At 33.1% G+C, this 7,230-nt stretch overlaps 1 protein-coding gene across 1 annotated transcript in view; it reads right to left on the bottom strand.

Annotated features, from left to right (window-relative positions):
• LOC106874002 (mitochondrial inner membrane protease subunit 2) overlaps positions 1-7,230 on the bottom strand; it is a 423,321-nt gene that overhangs the window by 158,924 nt on the left and 257,167 nt on the right. The window lies entirely within an intron of this gene.

Here is a 7,230-nt window from a genome sequence, read left to right as displayed (position 1 = left end):
TGTGTGTGTGTGTGTGTGTGTGTGTGTGTGTATATATATGTGTATATATATATATGTGTGTTTATATATATATATATATATACACACACACACACACACATATATATATATATATGAGAGAAAGAGAGAGAGAGAGAGGCACAGGCCTGGCTGTGTGGTTAAGAAGTTTGTTTTCCAATCACCCGAAGGAATTGTATAGCAAACAATTTTTCTGAAAGAAACTTATATTTAGCCAATAAGCTGAAATTGGAACTAGAAACCAAAAGTAGACTATGCATGCATATAAATGGTTGGGAGACTGTGTACCAATGGTTCAATAATATGCATGTAGATATTTCATTTGGTATGTGTAAATTTCATTTGACCCATGCAAGCATGGAAAAGTGAACGCTAAAATAATGACGATGATGATGATGATGATATAGAAAATAATATTTATTTTTTGCTAAAAATATAACCATGGATAGACAGAAACAAGACAAAGGAAAACACACACACACACACACACACACAGTATTTATTAAAGTTGCAAAAAATCTTCACAAACTGTTACTTAGAGTTTCATATGACTGTTGTCAGACATTTGCGAGTATTATCACAACTCTCTGACGAGTGGTCACATGAAACTCTGAGTAACAGTTTGTGAAGATTTTCTGTTCAGCTTTAATATTGGGAATTTACAACAATCATGCAATATAAAAACAAGGAGAGACAAACATACACACACATATATATATATATTCGTCTTTCAGGTCCTGACTACCAAATCCACTCACAAGGCTTTGGCTTTAGTCAGCCCAGAGCTATACTAGAAGATACTTGCCCAAGGAGCCACATAGTGTGACTGAATCCGAAACCACACGACCATGTCTACAAATACACAAACACACACACACACATATATAATCTCTGAATGTATAATTCAATCACGTACAAAATTTTATTTTATGGTGAAAATAGAAAAAGTGTTCAAAGACCATTTTTCCATTCCCCATGATGTATTTCACAAGAGGTCAGCTGGGCTATTTTACAGAAAAATAATGACTAGACAATTGCTATAAACAATTCAGCATTTGGACAATGTTTATACAATTCCTTGTGGAACATTTACAAATACATTGTTTTTCTGGAATGGTAATGAAAAAAAAAAAAAAAAAGAAAGAACAGTTTGATTCTATTAAATTAAGATATTAGATGTAACTGGTTTGTTTTAATAGACTGGTGTGTGCAATGGAAAGTTTGGCAGACATATTTAAGATGGCACCAATAAATATACAATAAAATAAAGAAATATTGTATAGCAACAATAAAAACAAATAAACATACACTAGAACTGTTCCATTAAGTGCAAAAATAACATAAACTAAATATCAAGACATTAAGCCATCAATTTTATCGCTTGAAAATTTCCCGACAATTCTACAGTGGAGAGGAAGGAGGAGGATAGGGTGCTTATAAATGTGCAATGTTAACTTACACAATGTGAGAAATAGGATGATGTATGGTAGTGAAACATGGACAGTGAATGTGGCGGATTATATATGGTGTGTATAAGAATGTGTAATGGCGTATGGTAAGGAAGAAACATGGGAAGTGTATGTAAAGGATTATGAGTGGTGTGTGTAAGACATATAATGGTGAAACATGGAGAGTAAATGTAGAAGATTATGTGATGGTGTACAGTAGTGAAACATGAGCGGTGAATGGAGTACACTATATGTGGTGTGTATAAGATGTGATGGCAGAATCAAAAAGTTTTCTGACTAGTTCTGTAGAATGCCAGCAGATGTAGCACACGGTTGTGTATGCAGTGAGAGCTAGCAATGACCTTCTGGAAACTTTGTGATACCACTTCACATGTAAATGAAACAAGGACAATGAATGTTGAGGATGATATGTGGTGTACGTAAGATGCGTGATGGTGTATGGTAGTGAAACATGGAAAATAAATGTAGAGGATTATATGTAGTGTAAGATGTGTGATGGTGAATCCTGGTGAAAAATGGACAAAGAATGTAGAGGACATATATGAGAGGGTGCTGAAAATTTCCTGGCTTTAAAGGTTTTGCAAAAGGCCTGGTTGGAGGCCTAGCCTTCTGAGTTCTTTTACAAGGCTTAGAAAAACTGAAAGACCACTGCAATGTGTGAGTCTGAGAGGGGAATATGTTGAATAAAATCATAATTAACTCATCCTCCTGTACTTTCTGTTACCCAAAGCCAGGAACTTTTCAGCACCCCTTCATATAAGTGATGTATGTAAGATGTGTGACAGTGTATACTAATGAAACATGGACATTGAATATAAATGATTATATGTGTGGGGTTTTTTATAAGACAAAAACAGCACCCATGACCTTTGCCCACCATCTCAGACTGATCAAACTTATATGGTTAAAGTATAGTTCAAATATTTGATGTCTCTTCATTTCAGGTTTTGCTTTCATGTCTAGAACGTTTTCTCCAATTCTAGTACAGATTCAGCAATACAAGCTAGCATATAGAAGTTTTCAAAGATGACTGGTCTTAAACATTTTTGTTATAACTTGGAGGACTATGATAAATGTAGGGGACTGAAAAATGAACCTTAGTAGCCCCCAAATTGCACACTAAATTTGTTACTGAACTATTTGCTGACTCTCACCTTACTGACCACAATTCTGTGCTTGGTTTGTACAACCCCAACAAGTCCGTTGTCTAATCCTAGATTCCTTAATAACCACCAGATCACATAACAAGAGATCCTATTAAAGGCCTTCTCCAAAGAGAAGAATGTTCAGTTAGCTAAGTACTTATCTTGCAGTTGTTACACATTAGGAAGAAGGCATCAGTTTTACTTCTTCCTGGCACAAAGCCAAATTGCATTTCTTTTCCCAATTAAATGAGTTATAACAATTTTTGTAACTTTCATAACCTGGTTCAACAATTTATATCTTTGAATCTTTATATGAATTGATAAGACCTGAATAGAATAAAATTAAAGCAATCTGCTACGTTGCTATGTAGACAAAATTAGATGTTGACCAATTACAATGCGAAGTAGCAGAGAAAAGCTATAATGCAACTGCTGGATAGTGAAGTTGTTAATATAGATACAGTATGTCTTCTTTCAACTATCACAGAGTTATAAAAAAAAATACTGATAACACCCACAAATATTGTTCAGTTCAATAAATATAAACATAGAAAAGAACCTTGAATGATGAATGGAATTTCAGCTTTTATGAAAAAAAATAAAGAAGGAAAGAAATAGCATGTACATCGAGCAGTTGAAGATTGAGGATCCAGAGAGTCAAAGCAAAAAAATCTTTAAAAACAAATATTCAATCTTACAATCGACTTATTACAAAATGTATGCAAAACGCTGAAATCAACCATTACTCCAGCTTATTTTCCCAATATAAAAACGATACGGAAAAAAACATGGTGAACTATCAATGAAGCTCTAAATAGGAAATCGAAACCAAATTTATCCCTTGATTATTTTATTGATTATATGGTGGAAACCTAGGAGATGCGGAGCATATCACAGAACCTTTTCATAGATATTACTTAAGTATAGGACACATTTTCACAAATGCACTCAATTTCTCCTCAAATGTCTATTGGAATTTTTAGACAAAATACCACCTTCCACAACAGCATTAACTACTTCTAAGCCTATTTGTATAGAGGTAACTAGAAACCAAAACAGAGTCCTGGTTATGATAGTACTATTACTGGCTTTCTTCAATCCTTGAAAAATATATGAGCTGAATATTTCTATTACTAATTAATCAATCCCTCCAAATTTGTGTTTTTTCTTAATTCATTATAAATTCCTAAAGTTATTCCTATTTAGAAAAAAAAAAAAGATAAACAAAAACAAATCACTTTCAAATTATTGACTATATTCTCTATTTCACATCACTTATAAAAGCAATATTTCTTCAACTCTATTCTAGATTACAATTCCTGTTCCATGGAAATTACTAATTTGTAAAGCAGTGATTTTCTAACTTGGTTTTTTTATTAACTATTTCTTTTGAAAATTTTTGTTATTGTTTTACTGTTTCATCTGTAAGAACCACTAGAACTTCATGATGCACTACTGCCAATTTTGGCTTTGCATGGACCTTCAACTATCAATGTCTTATACTTTGCTTCATCTGATTGTTTATAACTTGAAATGTGCTAAAATTCTGTGGCTGAAATAAATTAATTGAAAAATGTATTATATATACATGTGGTTCCCATTTGTTAGGGTTGTTAATAGAAAAGAGATAACCAATGTGTGTGTGTGTGTGTGTGTGTGTGTGTGTGTGTGTCTGGACAACACACACATTGATAAACAGATAAATGTATGTACATGTGTGTGTGTGTGTGTGTATGTAAAAATATACACATATACATGCATATACAGTACTGTACAACAGTTTAAACTTCAATATACAAGCCAAAACTTCTTATCTCCCACCCAACCAATCTAACACACACATTTATATACACACACACACACACACACACATAGTACATACACATAAAAGCACATGCATACACACCACACCACACATACATACAGCGCGGAGAATATCTTACAACTCTTGTAGCAAAGCATCATGGGACATAGCCCATTTTAAGATGTTTGTAGATGTGCGTAAGAGAAATAGAGCATATATGTATGACTGTGTGTGTGAGAGAGGGAGAGAGAGAGAGAGAGAGAGAGAGAGAGAGAGAGAGAGAGAGAGAGAGAGTGTGTGTGAGAAAGAGAGAGATATAGATGTGTAGTGTAAGAGAGGAAGAGAGAATTTGTATGTGAGTGTAAGTAAGGGTAAGTGAGAGAAGGATATAAACAGACAGACAGAAACCAAAAATGTGTTTTAATATCAGGCAAAGGAAATAAGCAGATTAAAATCATGTTAGGAGCTAGAAATGAGAAACATTTAGATCTAACATGGCACCCACTTCTGTAAACTTATACATACAAACATGGTAACTGCAAAAGAATACATGAAAATCTATGCAAGGAGATAATTAGGAATGCAAATGAAGATTTCGACAACAAGTAACTCGATTATCGACATCTTCAATCAAATATTCACCACAATTTTTAGAATTTGTCAATTTTGGTGTTAATTAAGGACTACAGCAGACAAGCTAAGCTAATATTTCAATTCAAAGTAGACAACATCACTGTTGAGCAATATGATCATGAACATTCTCTTTCATTCTCAAGGAAAAAAAATAAGAAATGAAATTATAGAATTAAAAATCACTGAAGATTTAAAATCGAAACTTTCAATTAAAATAAAACTGTCCTTTTTTTATCATATAATAATTTTATATAATTTTCCATGTTTTACGAATTATTTTTTCTATATTTGTTATTTTTGATTTTTTAAAATTTCCTACATTGTTTTGTCATTTTTTTGTCTCGATTTTTATTTAATGATTTTCTATTATGTATTGTGTTTCTGTTTGTTCATTTTCATTATTTTTATTTTCTTTGAAATGATTTGTTGAAACCGTTATACTATGATTAGTTTCTATCTTTTTTTAAACAAAAGAAATAAAGATATTAATTATTGAACACTTGATTTCTTGAATTATTAACAATCATTTATTAATCCTCTGACAGAACAGTTTTTCTTTAAAAAAAAACATCAAAAAAAATTTAAATCAGTGAAATAGTAGTTGAGGATTACTATGATCATTCTTGTTGTTGCTGTTGTTGTTAAGGCAGTGAGCTGGTAGAATCGTTAGCACACTGGACAAAATACTTTGTGGCATTTCATCTGTCTTTACGTTCTGAGTTCAAATTCCACCAAGGCCAACTATCTTCCAGGGTCAATAAAATAGGTATCATTCAAGCACTGGGGGTCAATGTAATTGACTTATCCTCTCCCCTGAAATTGCTGGCCTTGTGCCAAATTTGAAACCATTATTGTTGTTGTTATGGCAGTGAGCTGGCAGAATCATTAGCATGCTGGGCAGAATGCTTAATAGCATTTTGTCTGTCTTTATGTTGTGAGTTCAAATTCCACCGAGGTTGACTTTATCTTTCATCCTTTCAGGGTCAATAAAACAAGTACCAGTTGAACACCATGATGGGGGGGGGGAGTGGCAATGTAATCAACTCCCTTACTCCTTAAAACTGCTGGCCTTGTGCAAAAATAAGAGAGGATTATTATTATTATTACTATTATTATTATTATTATTATTATTATTAGTAGTAGTAGTAGTAAGGTAGCAATCGGGCAGAATTGTTAATGCATTGGGAAAAGTGCTTAGCAACATTTCTTCTCATTTTTTTTTTTACATTCTAAGTTCAAATTTTATCAAGGTCAACTTTGCCTTTTATCATTTCAGGGTCAATAAAATAAAGTACTTGGATCAATGTAGTTGACTAACCTCCTTCACCTAAAATTGCTGGCCTTGTGCTAGAATCTGAAACCATTATTACCTCTGCCTTAGCAAAGGTGAAAGTATTGTTTTCAGTCATGTTTATTTGTTTGTTTGTCTGTGGACAAGATATCTCAAAAATGGCTGGATGGATTCGGATGAAACTTTCAGGGATATTTGGCCCTGCGACTGGCACAAACTGATTAGATTTTGGGATCAATCCAGTACTGGACAAGGATTCTGGATTATTGGTTATATTTACTTTACATGAAGTATTATGATCTTACGGTCACTTTCAAGTCTTTCTCTGATTATCTCCCTTCAAAGTACACTCATGATCTCCACATAAGCTATGGTGGCATTGCTGTTTCCAAAGTTTTAATTTCATTTCTCTATTATTAATTTTATTCGCGTCTCTATCTTAATAGAAACTGATGGATAAAGAAATCAAACTACATAAACAAATGGCAGCGAAACTTCAGAAATTAAATAACATTAACATATTCAGTAACAATAATAAATCTAATTTATCCTTGACAATTTTTAGTTTTACCAATTTTGAATATATCACTCCTGTTTAAAACCTCTTTACTACTTGACAGTTGCATTTCTAGCTTTGCCTTGAAAGAAGGTTTACTTCTTGGACTCACGTTTTTGTGTGAAACAATGTTGTTAAACCTCCGTTAACAGCACTGTATGCAGGTCTTTTCCATTTTCTTTCATGCACAGATAAATTTTACACTATAGACCTTAATGGTCATAAAGATACTATACCAGCATGGCTTCAAAAGGAATAGATTTTGAGGCAGAATTATTGAAGGAGGAGGAGGAGCACTTACACCCCCCCCCCCC

This window comes from Octopus bimaculoides, chromosome 4 (genome assembly GCF_001194135.2).
Source record: "Octopus bimaculoides isolate UCB-OBI-ISO-001 chromosome 4, ASM119413v2, whole genome shotgun sequence".
Lineage (NCBI taxonomy): Eukaryota > Metazoa > Mollusca > Cephalopoda > Octopoda > Octopodidae > Octopus > Octopus bimaculoides.
The sequence above is the reverse complement of the archived record's forward strand: the minus strand, read 5'-3'. Positions and strand labels throughout refer to the sequence as shown.